Genomic DNA, 15,010 nt, shown 5'->3' with positions numbered 1-15,010 from the left:
ATCAGCACAATTTCTGCAACTAGCCAACACATGCATCAAATGACCCATAATACAATGAGATAAATTATCATGGAAAAAATGAGTTGAATTTTATTAAGACCTATTCTATCCTACAACACTACCCTAATTTCCAAACCAATGATGCCAACTTCTAAGTGGAAGAAACTAGACATGCAAGATAATTACAACTGGAATTTATCTATTTCCAGGAAATCATAAACAAATCTTTTTGGGTTATGATTTTGGATATTTCCAATCTCTACTCCCACATGAGAGGTGATAGGCAAGCCTGCAATCACAAGTTTTTGTAATATAACATCTATTGAAACAAGGAAATAATTGCAATACTCTGAAACAAGAACAAGGAAGAAATACAAGAGAGGGACTAAAGCCTATGGGTTGGGCCCAAAACCAAGGATTTCAGCCCTCCAAAACTAACTTAGATGCAGATCAATACTAAACTTCTCATTAACAAAAAATCATAGTCTCATACATCATGAAAGATAAGAATGACAATTTCAAGCACTAGGCTCACAATAGCTACCCTTAGCTGCAACCAAAATTCGAATCCTAATGAGCCTTTCAACAAGTTTACTTATACAAAAATGATTGAGGGGCAGCTTCCTTGAAACAAGGAAATCTCCCCTCCAAAATCTTGAGATTTGTGGATCTGGTCCCCTTTGTCCTTGTCATGCACTTGGATTTCCTCAGCTGCTAGTGAATTCGAGTTGTTGGAGAGGATTATGTGATCTCAAGCCGAGTTAGGGAGTTAATGAGGTGGACAAGCTCCCTATATTCTCTCTAGGTGTCTCCATCAAGCCCTTGCATGGTAAATATCTCCAAAAATGCTTCTTTGACCTGCATATTAATCACATTAGGCCATACAATATGAAAAACACCCTTTAGTCTTCCTACTAAGCATATTATGGCTAAAAATGTGAATTAATGTGAGAAAAGGAGAGTTTTAAGGGTTGGAGGATAACACAATGAACTTCAAAATATACCTATTGATGGGACCCATCAAAAGACACCCTCTTATCCCTATCTTTCCTCATCCCATCTTGGATTAAGGAGGCCCGTCATGAATGGTTTTCCCATCCATCTCTTTCCTAGCTAATCCAAAGGTTACAAGAGGATCCTAACCCTTCAATGGGTTACACTTGGTAGGCAGATATTCTTCGATATAAATATCGTGTGGTTCTCTCCCCTAACTCCACTCTCAAACCACACATCCTAGCAAAGTTGCACTCCTCTCCTATTACAGGACATTCAAGCTTTCAGAAGACTTATGCTCGTGCACACTGCTCTTTTTTTTGGGAAGGGATGAAATAAGACATTCTTACATTTGTGGTTGAATGTGATGTTTTCCAGTGCAACAAAGGGGAAACAATGAAGACACCAAGAACCTTATAACCATTTCCACTACCTACTTCTATATGGACGAATGTCTCAATGGACTTCATTACCATTCTCCCTAAATTAGGAAACAAGTCGGTCATCATGGTGATAGTTGATTGACTCTCTAAATATGCCCATTTTTGTGCATTTCCACACCGGCTCACTCTGGCTCAGGTGGCTCAGGTCTTCATGGCTCAAATTTTCAAATTGCATGCCATGCCTACCTCTATTGTGTCTGATCGAGATCCCACATTCACCAAAAAAATATAGCATGAGATTTTCAAGCTACATGGCACACAACTCCAAATGAGTAAAGCTTATCACCCTCAGACAAATGGTCAAATTGAATCGGTAAACAAATGTTTGGAAACCTACCTGTGATGCTTTTGTTTGGACAGACAACATCAATGGGTGTAGTGGTTACCTTTAGTGAAATGGTGGTATAATACTAATTATAATGAAGCAACCAAGATGACACCATATGAGGTGGTGTATGGCCAACTCCCACCTTCGCCACCTTCTTGTCTTCCAGGCTCTTCCAAAGTACAAGAAGTGAATAAGTTGCTTCAGAATCAAGCCGCCACTCTTTCTCTTTTGAAAGATAATCTCAACTAAGTGAAAAACTAGATGAAGCAACAGGTTGACCAGCATCGCTTAGAAATATATTTTCAAGTGGGCAACCAAATGTTCCTTCGACTCTGGCCTTATACGCAAACATCTCCAAAAGAAAAGGGCTTCTAAAAGTCAGTTCCAAAGTTTTATGGGCCTTATCAAGTTGTTCAACATATTGGCTATGTCGCCTACAAACTATCATTGTCGGCCACTTCCAAACTCTACCCCATCTTCCATGTCCCCTATCTAAAGAAGTTATGGGGCGCAATTGTAAGGTTCATACCATCCTATCTGAATTGGACAAGGAAGGATTTATTTGGCTTTAGCCAGAATAGGTCCAAGATTCCAGGGAATGACTTCTCCATGGATGCACTATCAAGGAAGTCCTCATCAAGTGGAAATCCACCTTAGGAGAAGATACAACATGGGAACAATAAACTATTCTTCTAAAATTTTAGCTTCAGCCTTAAGGACAAGTCGGTTTTTGAAAGGGGGGGGTGCATGTTAGGTTTTGACCCTAGCCTCCTTATTAATGTAATAAGCCCAAGGGGCCCCATAAGAGTCACGATTAGTTCATTAGGGGAGTTTTGAGGTCTAAAATGGACCTCCTAAGGAAATTATAAAATAATAGTGGAAATAATAAAATAATATTAGATTACATCATCAAATTTTAGAGGGATAAAAGAAAAAAATATTTTTTAAACTCGTATTTTCAGCTTATCTCCCTATGGGTTTACTCAATTTTCGAGTAGAAACACTTTTTGGATGCAGAATTTGATTCCTTGTCCAAGTATTACCCATGTTTCATACTTTCAATGGACCCTGCTACACGAAAAATGAGAATACATGAAAAAATGTGATTGCAATCACGTTTTTTCATGTATTTCTCATTTTTCGTGTAGCAGGGTCCATCAAAAGTATGCGACATGGTTACTCCTTCGATGAGGAATTAAATTTTGCATCCAATGAGTACTCCAGCTCGAAATTTGAGTAAAGCCTAAGGGAGATAAGTTGAAAAAGTAGTTTTATTATTTTATTATTTTTTAATCTTTTTACTTTTTTACTCCAAAAATGGTGAATCATCTACCATGGTTGTACATTTTTCTTAGGAGGCCCATTTTAGACCTCAAAATTCCCCTAATGAGTATAATAATTAAATCTCGTAATCATTCTAAGTGGTTGACCTGCATTACAAAAAAGGGACCACAATTAGTTGTAACGGACCATTGTTAATAAATAAAGTGGTTAACCTGTAATATGTAAGGGACCATGAGTACTTAGGGTTTTGGGTCTCAAGAAACTATATAATTTCGAAGATAGTAAGGAAAGTCTTGTCTTGTCTTGTGTAATTGAGCTCTACTCTACTAGAGGTTGACCCCTCGAAGAGGCAAGTAAACAATATTTCTAGAGATATTAATAAAATATTTCTATTGTTATAATCTCATTGAGTTATTTTATGGGTATATCTAGCATATTTCACACTTCTGATATTTTATGTAGGTCAAGCATACTACAAGACCTTGTTGTTGTTTTTTAGAGTGAAGGAGCAAGAGGAAGATTGAGAAAACCACTAAGTATAAAGAGGCATTTGATAGGAGGAAATCCCCTTAACTTCTAGATTTACGTTGCGGTCATGGATTCCTGGAAGGGCTTTGTATCATAGTGGTCCCGATAAAGGGGAGTTGTGAGACGGAAAATGTTCTATAAAAGAACATGGAATTTCATGTCATAATCGTGGGACCCCGGGAAGGCTTTGCGTCACAGGGTTCGACTGGGGCATGAGGATGTGGAGGTTCACAGACTGGACTCCACATTGGACCCTGAAATCTCATATAATGGCAAAGTGCTCCTTTGCATAAGGCCCTAGCCCTGGTGGCGTCTAGAATGTGGTTAATGTGCTAGTGTGACATGGAAGGAATGATGACATGGCACACTGAAAACGTGACACGTGGCCACCAAAAATGGCTTTTTGGGATGGCCTTGTGGCCTATAACTGAGTGACACATGGCACATTGAGAATTGGCCACAAGGGAGCATGTCATTGGCCGCGGACCCTGGGAGGTTCAAGTGTACAATTTAGGGGATGAACCATGCTTAAAAGAGTTGGGGAACGAGAAATATTCTATGCACTTGATGGAGAAAATTGTTGTCAATGGCCATATACCCTCGGAGGTTCAAAGTGTTCATCCATAGGATACATCATGATTGATAGGGCCAAGGAATGGGAAACTTCTCAACAATAGATAGGGAAGTGTTTTTCAAGCATTAAGAGAGTTACCTCATGATGAAAATGTTTTACATGAAGGCCACAATTGACAAATATTGGGGAAGTAGGAGACCACCGAGTAATTAACGCTAAAATTTATTTTCATGCATTGGGTGTTTGAAGTGGATGAAACCTCATAGCATCCCGGGGGATGGGATTTACGAGTTGGGAAATACTCTCATCACATGAAATGAAATTCACGCCCCAAAGGCTTGGCAGGGTAATGCCAAAGGACTAATGTGAAAGGACAAAGAGCGTGGTGGTGCATTGGTATGGCGGAAACCATAGTGGAAGTTGCAAGTGACGTAATAGCGCCAATAGGAAAATGGGAAGATACATGCAACATTTCTTGTTGATGTGGTAGGGTAATATTGGCTAGACTTTAAATGGCCACAACTTTTGATTCGGGTGTCGAATTTTGATATAGTTTATATTTATGGAAAGATCTCATTGAGTTGTACGTGATGGTGTAGTCCAAATTTGATTTCGTTAACTTTGGATAGGGGGGAATTTTTGTAATCCCATTTACATAATGAGACCATGTAGGTCAGGTTAGGATAAAGTAACACATCCCATTCAACATGGAAGGTTCAAGGGGGTTGAAGGTAGTGTTACACTGCAAATTCTCCCATAGCCCTTACTCCCTCTCTCTAAGACATTTCTTACTTACCTAGGTTGATTTTATATTTATTAGGTTGATTTCACACTTGCTAGGTCAATTTGTACCTATATATGTGTTTCCTATTTTGCACAAGCCATACAACTATTAATTTGTAGAGTGGGAGGTTTTACAAGGCCATACAACCACTTTCACATATCAGAGAAATCTTTATGTATGTTGTATGACTATACATGGTTTAATGGGAATCTCTCTCTTTCTTGGGAGCATTACATTGGATGATAGAATGTTGATTAGAGGCCAACTCTTCTTCCAAGTTGTTTTCTTTTCCATTTGATTAATTTCCATCTCCTTGGGCATAACATTGATATTTAAGAGCAGGTGTCTTATTCTAACATTCTAGTGCAATTGTGTTATAATTAATTAGAATCCATATATTTTCCTTTGGTAACCACACAACATAATAACCCATTTCATACATCTAAATTAAAGAATGGGCAACCCTTGTAAATTTAATGAATGGTGTTTAGAGTTGCATTGGAGATTGTTGTTTAGTGAGTGTTGAGCTATTTGTATGCATAAACCCTCAAAAATTAATCATCAACCTAGGTTTCCATAGACTTATAAGGTACAAACACATTGCATGTAGGATTAAAGCCTAAGCTATCTTGAAGGAATAACAACTAAAAACACTGAAAATAACAGTTACATATTACTTCAAAGAAATCATTACTTCTTCTTAAAATTGAATCTTAAATGGGGCTTAGTCAGTTCAGGTGAGAGTAATGTAACCATGACATTTAAATTCCATTTGCCTCACAGACACTACGTTTCCATTCTACATTCAATTGAGATGAAGAACTCATTGTATTTTGATACCAAATATTAGCACATAAACAAAATAATGATCTAAAAACAATCAAGATGGAAATCCTACAAATCTATCCTTTGTACATGTAGATATGCTTCTTGAGAAGGGGGGCCTATGTCCTTGGGAAGCAAGCTACCTAGAGACACTAAACAATACTCCAACAACAAAACCACAAAATAATATAACTCAAAATATCATTACATCAAGGAAATATTTTTACATACATACATTGTTATATCTCCCATCCTTTGTCCTTTATACCACATTACAAAGTCTAATACATATTTATAAGAATATCTCAGCTATGGATAAGGTCAATGTCCCTAATCTCATGGATCAAAGATCAAACAATACATACACTATTTAAGGTTTTAATATGATCCTAATCCTCATAAAAGAGCAAGAGCGTCCTTGGCTTGGATCGAAATGATAAGTTGTGTCTTCATAAACTAAATGAGCATGAATCACAAGGCTCCACACTAGTTTCCATCAGATATGGTCCCTCTGACTCACGGGATCTGCATATCTATTCCCATATAACATAGTCAAGAATAACCGAATACGCTGCCATAGTTGAATCTAAAGATATGGTTGGCTTAACAGATTGTAGTACTCCCAAAATGGGTCATTCAATCTCATTCATAGGAATGAGATCAAAGACTTCAAACTATTGATGAACTGGAAAAACAAACTATTGATGAGCTGGCAAGATCATTATTGTTCACTATGTATGAATCTGTGTTTCATATAGAGGTATTTTTAACCAAATCATTGATCGTGGCTTCATATTTCTTCCAGAGGACTTTGGTGAAAATGGAACAACACAAAACCATCTCAGGCCCCTGCTTTAAAAAACCCATGTGCTCGATTCTCATCATGATAACTAGACATATGACAAACAATGAGGTAGGAACATGAACTATATTCTGCGAACAATACCTGAACTGAACGAATATGAACCCTTCACCTAGCATAGGAAGCGATCCTCCGCATTGATCATCATTAGTAAAATCTTATGTAAACCTCCTTAAAACATTGCAAATAAAGGAAATATACTAAATAATTAACAATTTACCTTATTATGCTCAGGGTTAAGGTAGTGGTCTTAAGATGTGCATATTGGAGAAGATAATGATAGAAACTAAGTAAAAGCATGAGTAATCATAGGGTAAAAGGTGTGTGAAACTGCATCAAAAAGGAAGCCCAACATGAGTTACAAATTTTAATGTCTAACTATACTTAATTTCACATCTAAACTAACAAATAACCAACTCCACATCAAATAATATTTCCCTTCTTGTATAGTGCACCTTAAAAATTGAGAGATAACCATAACACTTCTTTATGAGAAGAGCATTAATTTGATTGTTGGTGTTTCCCTTCTTATGTAGTGCACCTTAAAAATTGAGAGATAACCATAACACTTCTTCATGAAAAGAACATTAATTTGATTATTGGTGTTTAACCCCAATAAAATTTACCAATAATTGACATTATTTGTTAAATGGTTTTACCCGACTTTTAAGAAAGTTTTAAATTCACCAAACTAAGTTTTAAATTCACCAAACTAATGATCAAAATAAAATTAAAACACATATATTCTGACATTGATGAATTTGGTGAATTTAGCTTACTTAAATATTCATATACAAAGGAATTGAACTATAACAATATTTTGACCTTGATGAATTTAACTTATTTAAATATTCATATACAAACGAATTGAACTAAAAGTTGTTAGTGATTAAGTAATTACACAGTTCTCGCATTTTCAAATAGTTATTTCCAGCAAACAACACTGAACAATTTAATTATTGATATATTTGAGTTTTACAAGTTTGTACACATTGAGCACACGTTAAGGTGGATCAGCCTTCAAGCCTTTTCGAAGCCAACAAAAGTAGGAATAAAATTGTTAATGAAATGAGTGAATTAAAAATGTTTAATCAGTAATCACATATAACTAATTAATAATAATTTATTTTATAGCTATTTTTAAAAATAAATCTATTAATAATATGATTAATATATTTATTCGGGGCATGTCACACTACAAAGGGATTATTCTTTGAAATGTCTTTCATATTAGTATTGGGACGAAGCTTAATGAAGAAGTGTTCATTCTTTTTAATAAATATTTATAATAATTAATAATAATTTGAGTTATAATGGAAATAATAATAAAAATTTATAATTTTGGTTAAGTTAATATTGGGATGAATTAAAATTTCAATTTAATATTTTTTAAGAAAATTAATGATTAAATTTTGTTAATTGGATTAAATTTGGAGAAAAAAAATTATTTAATAAAGTTGGACTCATAAAGACTGTAAGGTTTTGTGCTCAAACCTGAGCGAGGGCGTTGACCAGTCGCGAGGATTGACTTGCCTGAGCCGAGCCTGCTCACGTTTAAGGTCGGCGGAGGCGGCTGGTTGGTAAAGTCGGACTCATAAAGATGGTAAGGTCTTGTGCTCAAACCTGAGCGAGGGCGTTGACTAGTCGCGAGGAGTGACTTGCCTGGGCCAAGCCCACTCACCTTTTAAGGTCAGCGGAGGTGGCTGGTTGGTAAAGTTGAACTCGTAAAGACGGTAAGGTCTTGTGCTCAAACCTGAGCGAGGTCGTTGACTAGTCGCGAGGAGTGACTTGCCTGGGCCAAGCCTGCTCACCTTTTAAGGTCGACGAAGGCAGCTGGTTGGTAAAGTCAGACTCGTAAAGACGGTGAGGTCTTGTGCTCAAACCTGAGCGAGGGCGTTGACTAGTCGCGAGGAGTGACTTGTCTGGGTCAAGCCCGCTCACTTTTAAAATGTCGGCGGAGGCGGCTGGTTGGTAAAGTCGGACTCGTAAAGACGGTAAGGTCTTGTACTCAAACCTGAGTGAGGGCGTTGACTAGTCGTGAGGAGTGACTTGCCTAGGCCAAGCCCGCTCACCTTTTAAGGTCGGCGGAGGTCGCTAGATGGTAAAGTCGGACTCGTAAAGATGATAAGGTCTTGTGCTCAAACCTGAGCGAGGGCGTTGACTAGTCGCGAGGAGTGACTTGCCTGGGCCAAGCTCGCTCACCTTTTAGCCCCACGGGGGTAAGCGAGTTGGTAATCACATTGCGGTGAAGTTCGTTAGAAAGGCGGGCTCTAAACTGAAGGTCACGAGTTCAAATCCCCCGGACTTACCCTGGAGCTATATAGAGGGGCAGGCACAACTTCTAGTGGTTATAGAGATAACGGTCAGAATCAACCCTGTGTAACGCGAGTCGCGAGGCTGCCCCTATTGCCGATTCCACTATTATATATATATATATATATATATATATATATATATATATATATATATATATATCATAATAGTCATATAAATTAAATAATTAATAAAAGTCTATAGCAATCAAAATAATTATGTGTTGTTTGTAATGTTGATCACAATTTCGTGCCGATAATGAATTTACCTCTAGAATCTGGTGAAAAATCTTTAAGAAATTTGATTGTGGGAGTGTTTAAATTGCTTTTTGATAGCAGAAATGGATTCAGGACCATCAAGAACCCCTAGGCACCCAAAAGCTTAGTAACTTTAACTTAGATTTTCAAAAACTTCTGCCAAATTTTCCCAAAATCATGTAAGAATTTCTATTATTTTATAAGTGAAATTATAACCTGTTTAGAATAATCAATTTATAATAGCAAAGCAACAATAAAAACAAGAAAAAAAAACATTATAAAAACCCTTAATATTATCTATTAGATTATATCTATATAAAAAAATATTCTTATATTATTGATTTAAACTATTTTTTATTTTTTATTTAAAAAAAAAAAAAAAAAATTCTAAAAACACTATCCAAAATAACCACACATATCCACTTAATGAAATTAATACGTTAATGTAAACATGATTTTCTCTGGCCATATCAAATTGCCCATCTAAGAACACTATCCAAAATAACCCTATGTATCCACATAATGAAATGAAAATGTTAGTGCAAACATGATTTTCTCTAGCCATATCTAATTGCTCATTATTATGTACAAGAATACACAATATGGTGTCGATGTCTACCTACACTTCCATGTAGGACAACGGATTGCATTCAGATTGCCCAGATTTAATAAAATGATGAAGCACCCTCTCCAGTATTATGACTAATTTTAAACAAATCAACATACAAACTTAAATAATATTTTTATACAATAAAAGTAATGATTTTTTGAATCGTTTTGGGGTGAAGATTGGTTAAAAGAATGTTTTTATACCAATAACAGGGTGAAGATTGATATAATGGGCCCTAAGTTTATTGATATCAGATCTGTTTGAAAAACTGTATTACCATACCAATATTACCATAAATCCCCTACCCAATCACAGTATCAGGAAATAAATAGAATCACTATGACAAATTTCCGATATTGCTGGTGAAACATATCAATAAATAAAGAAAAGCGCAAATCGATGAACAATTGGCTTCGACAAGCTTCCCGCATTTTGAATCTGTAGTAGGAATGGTATCATCGGCTATAGCCTATACTTTTGAGTTGTATGTTGTAGTAGGGATGGTATTTAGGCTATATTTTTGAGCGGTATGTTGATGGAAACATATTACACAACAGTATAACCTAGTCTATGGAAACAGAAACATGAATATGTAAACTTTTTCAAAGTATCATTTTTTTCTTCTGAAAAAAAAGCTTCCCCGGGCTGAAACTGATTAATCTGATCGTGGAGGAAGGATGGAAACTGATTAATCTGATCGTGCACGAAGGATGGAGGGTATTGGAAGCCGAATTGAGCCTTTTCCTTCTCACCGGCTTCTGTTCGACTTTTTGTCCCCAAACAAATCACCTGAGGTTTCTGTTCGATCTTTTCTCCCCAAACTAATCACCTGAATAGGTGAAGAGTAATCCTGGATAACCACCCATAATGCTCGCGTTATACGAAGCCGTGCAGAGATCGGGAAGAGGCGCTTCCCCTTCCAGTATTTGGCAAACCTGTCGCATCCCCAGCCTGCTCTCTGGCTCTGGATGACAACACAACAACCCTAATTTCAGCACCTTCTCCATCTCGCCCACATCATATGCCTTCCCCAGATTTGGATCCGACGCCTCCAGCAGCCTCCCCTCGGTATACAGATCCCACGCCCACTCTGCCAAAATCATCCGCTCGGCGTCCTTCAACGGATCCACAGGCCTCCTCCCGCAGGCCACCTCCAACAGCAGAACGCCGAAGCTGAAGACGTCCGAGCTGGGCGTGGCCTTGCCCGTGTGTATCAGCTCCGGTGCTATGTACCCCAGCGTTCCCACCACATGAGTCGTCTGCGGATTCTCGCTGTGGTCATACAACCGAGCGAGGCCAAAGTCTCCCAGCCGCCCGTTGAGCTCCGAATCCAGCAGCACGTTGCTCGACTTGATGTCTCTGTGGATGATCCTCTTCTCCCATTGCTCGTGCAGATACAGCAACCCCACTGCCACTCCCTTCAGAATAGCGTATCGCCGATGCCACGGCAGGACTGATTTTGGATCTCCGAATATGAGTTTATCCAGGCTGCCGTTGGGCATGTAATCGTAAACGATGAATAATTTCTTCTGCCTCCGGCACCAGCCCCGGAGCTGAACCAGGTTCCGGTGCTGTAGGCGCCCCATGCTCGAGATCTCTGCCACGAACCCTTTCATTCCTTCCGTGAACTCCTTCGTGATGCATTTCACTGCGACTTCTTGGCCGCTGCCAGGGAGAACGCCCTTGTATACCTTTCCAAAACCCCCTTGCCCCAAAACGTTTTCGCCCCGGAACCTGCATGTGGCGATGCTCAGATCCTTGTAAGTGAATCTATGGGGCCAGTACTCCTGCTCCCACTCTTCAATCGTTTCCCTGTTTCTCAATCTTTTGAGAAACACGGCCGCCGCAATTGCCAGAGATAAAACGAGAGCTGCAACCACGGTGACGCCGACTATGAAACCCCGGCCCGGACGTTTGGAATACATGTTAGCAAATGAAGGGAGACGCGACACATCGAGGGGAGACGCCGCGCCATTGGTTGTGAAGCTCCACGCCAGAATGTAATGGTCTTCCACGTACAGCGCCGTGGCGGCTGAAAAGCCAACAAACATCTTTTCTTGGAGAACGCTTTGCAGATCTATTTTCCGAGAAATCAGCGGCCTCTGCGGTCTCGCCAAGCCGGCCATCGTGACGCTAACATTCAAGTGGCTGTGAAGATGATCGTAATCGATCCAGGCCTGTATGTTCCTTCCGCTCTTGAGACTCAAGTTATGGAATTCCTCCCCATTCCAATAGCCGGCGGTCTTGGCCTCAACTGAAACGAGGTCGTTGATGTCCACGCCCACGTGGTTGCCGTCGGGATCATTGAATTCAGGATTCTTGCTCGTATCGAACTCCACTGCGAACAAGTGATTGTATGGCTGCCCATTGCTGGTGAGATTAAGCAAGCCCATATAATGGGCGGACAAAGCGCCCATGGGAGACGTGTAGGGCGTCATGATGAATGCTAATCCGTGTCCACCTATGTCAGAGGGAGGGTGCACAATAGAGAAAACGAAGGTAGTGCTGAAGGAGGATAACGTGCCGTTGTTTTTCATCTGCACAGGATCTGAATACAGAGCGCGGCCAAGCATGAAATGAAAGTGATTTGTGAGGGCGAGCACAGATTTGGGGCGGATGACTGAAGCATTCGCCTCCAAAATCAAATCGCTTCCATTGAATTCGTTGAAGACGAAAGTGGTATGTCTGCGATCATCCTCCACGGCCTGTGCGGGACTGACGGGTATGACCAGGGACGTGAAGGCTATGATCAGGAGACGGGTCCGCCATGGAAGCATCTCCAATCAATTCTTTGGGCCGAGCTAAATTCCTCCCTGCAAGGAATACCTATCTTAATACATGATCTTGTGATCTTAATTTCCCGAGGGCGGTAGAGGTGGTCGGCTCTTTCTGCCTGCCAGGGTCACCACCATCGCATTCATGACTACGACTACCACCACCAGTACCCTATTTTCTTCGTCATTCAGTCAGAATTGGACGGCTTTTCTGGTTTTGTGATTTTTTAAAGACATATCGAGGTCCAGGGACCACGTAAAATTGACGGACTATGAAACTCAACTCAACTACTCTTCTATATTTCAACGAAAGCCACGAGAGTGGCGGTAGTCCCTGCCGTGAGAGGGAGTGAACTTACTTTGTAAGTGATTTGGACGTTTCATAAAGAAAAGATGGGTTGCTTTTAAATTTTTGAAAACAATTAATGCACACCTACTCAATCCTACTGTTCCCGATTGTATCATGGATGCCCAATTCAATGTGAATTGATATTTTCAGTCTAATGCTTGTACACCCCCATCACAAAATTTCGATACATGATAGAGATTGCAAGATGCTCAATGTAGGTGGCTTATAATTTAAGATTTCAATTTCTCTGGAAAAATGGACATGCGTTAGATCTAGTTTTTTCCCATAGTCCTTTGGTCAAGGCAGGGCCAGGTTCCGTAGATATGAGAAATGTTAGAAGAAGCAGATAATGCCTTTTAGCAATGCAAAGTACCTTGTAGCTTTTGAATCTGGAATTCAATGGAGTTTTCAGCTCTCTTCATTGGCCTGCTCTAATGGAAAGGCGCAGCCTCAGCCATGGAAAGCATTGGATGGTCAAATAGCAAATGAGAGCCTTGGTGACCATTTTCCTTAGAGAATCTATAGTTTTTAGTGATAACCTCACTGTTCAAGAGTGAGTGTCGTTATTGTGAAGAACATGGTTAGTAGGAGATTAATCTAGAAAAAGAATTATAATCTTGCAACTCAAAATCTGAAAGACACCAGCAGTTGCACCCAAAAGAATAACAATAACCACTGTAATAGCGAAGAGGAAAAGAGATAGATGCCTAGATGCAATTGATTTAGAAGATGACAAGGCACACATGGTCAAAATTTAAGGAGCAATGCCAACGAAAGTGCCTAATGGAGATGTCAAAGATGTTCATGGCATCTCATATATACCATGCAAACGAAAACATGTCAATGAGCAAAATTGCTATAACTGCAAGAGATTTAGAACTATAATTGTAATTCAACAAACATTAATGGTCAAGAACAACTCTAAATGTTAACTTTAGTACCAATCATACAAGCATCTTAGATACGGAAGCCTTGAATTTTTAAAGAAACTTACTATAATTCATGGTTCACTAGTTGATAAGAACCTTGCAGAGATAGTCCCCAGGAGAAGAGAGTGAAATCCACAAAAAAAACCATTGTATGCAGGTCAATGAAGGACTATATTTCTCTCAAAAAATCAACCTTTGACAGTTATACAGTCAATCTCTCCTGCTGATGCGATTTGGATGTCTACAAACAACCCCTAAACTCGAAAGGGCTTCTAAAAGAGCTTTGACGCTTAATGATTCTTCAAATTTTGACCAGTTGACATCTCAAGAGTTTGATCATGATTGAAAAAATTAAGACTTGTTCCCTTTGCAAGCTGTTCACACATATATTCTGTGGATGTTTGTAAGCCTATTTATCTGACACGGTTAGCACAAAGGGGATGAAAATCAGAAAAATGTGTCAGGTTACAACATTACAGAAAAAGGTGTCAGTTACAACATTACATTTTAATTTTAAAGTATAATAGATGAAAAACATTCAATTTTTAGCTCATATGATCATATCTTTGTGCAGGAAGTTGTCCTTCTTTCTGATCCGTCATCAGATTCTCCTTTTTTTCTCTTGGATGGTTCACCCACAAAGCAGAAGGTAAATTTATGTTTGAAAATTATATTGTTTTGTAACAATTCACTTCCACCGGCGTCACTTTGTCTTCTTTTCTTACTTTTCCGGTTTTCTTGTGCATTTATTGTTTTTTTTGGATTCCCAATTTCTTTTTAATTGTTGTGAAGAAAAAGAGAAGCATGGTGCTGCTCAAATGTTTCCCAACCAGAAAGCTAAACAATAGTACAACACTCTTCATGTGGCGGCCAATGAACTAAGCACACTGTTCCATGTCTGAAAATTATCTGTTTGTATCAAATTTCAAGTGGTTTTAGAAATGTTTTGCATGGTAGCATCGGTGCTCTTTTAAGCCGTGTAGGGTAATTCCCAAGATACCTAGAACGTCCATGAAAATGTTTATGTTAAAGAGATGCATACAAACGATGCTTAAATGGAAACTCAAGAAATTGTTTATCAATCGTATACTTTTGAACTATTTTTATATTTTAAGAATTATGGGAAAAAATCATTATTAGTTTAAATAAAAGTGTTT

General features: G+C 38.7%; 1 pseudogene; it reads right to left on the bottom strand.

Moving 5' to 3' along the window:
- Positions 1–10,157: 10,157 nt before the first annotated feature.
- On the bottom strand, positions 10,158–12,780 carry LOC149160451 (L-type lectin-domain containing receptor kinase SIT2 pseudogene; annotated as a pseudogene).
- Positions 12,781–15,010: the final 2,230 nt, after the last annotated feature.

This window comes from Pinus tabuliformis, chromosome 5_2 (assembly GCF_031772625.1).
Source record: "Pinus tabuliformis cultivar Carrire ecotype Pingquan chromosome 5_2, CPIR1, whole genome shotgun sequence".
NCBI classification, from domain to species: domain Eukaryota; kingdom Viridiplantae; phylum Streptophyta; class Pinopsida; order Pinales; family Pinaceae; genus Pinus; species Pinus tabuliformis.
The sequence above is the reverse complement of the archived record's forward strand: the minus strand, read 5'-3'. Positions and strand labels throughout refer to the sequence as shown.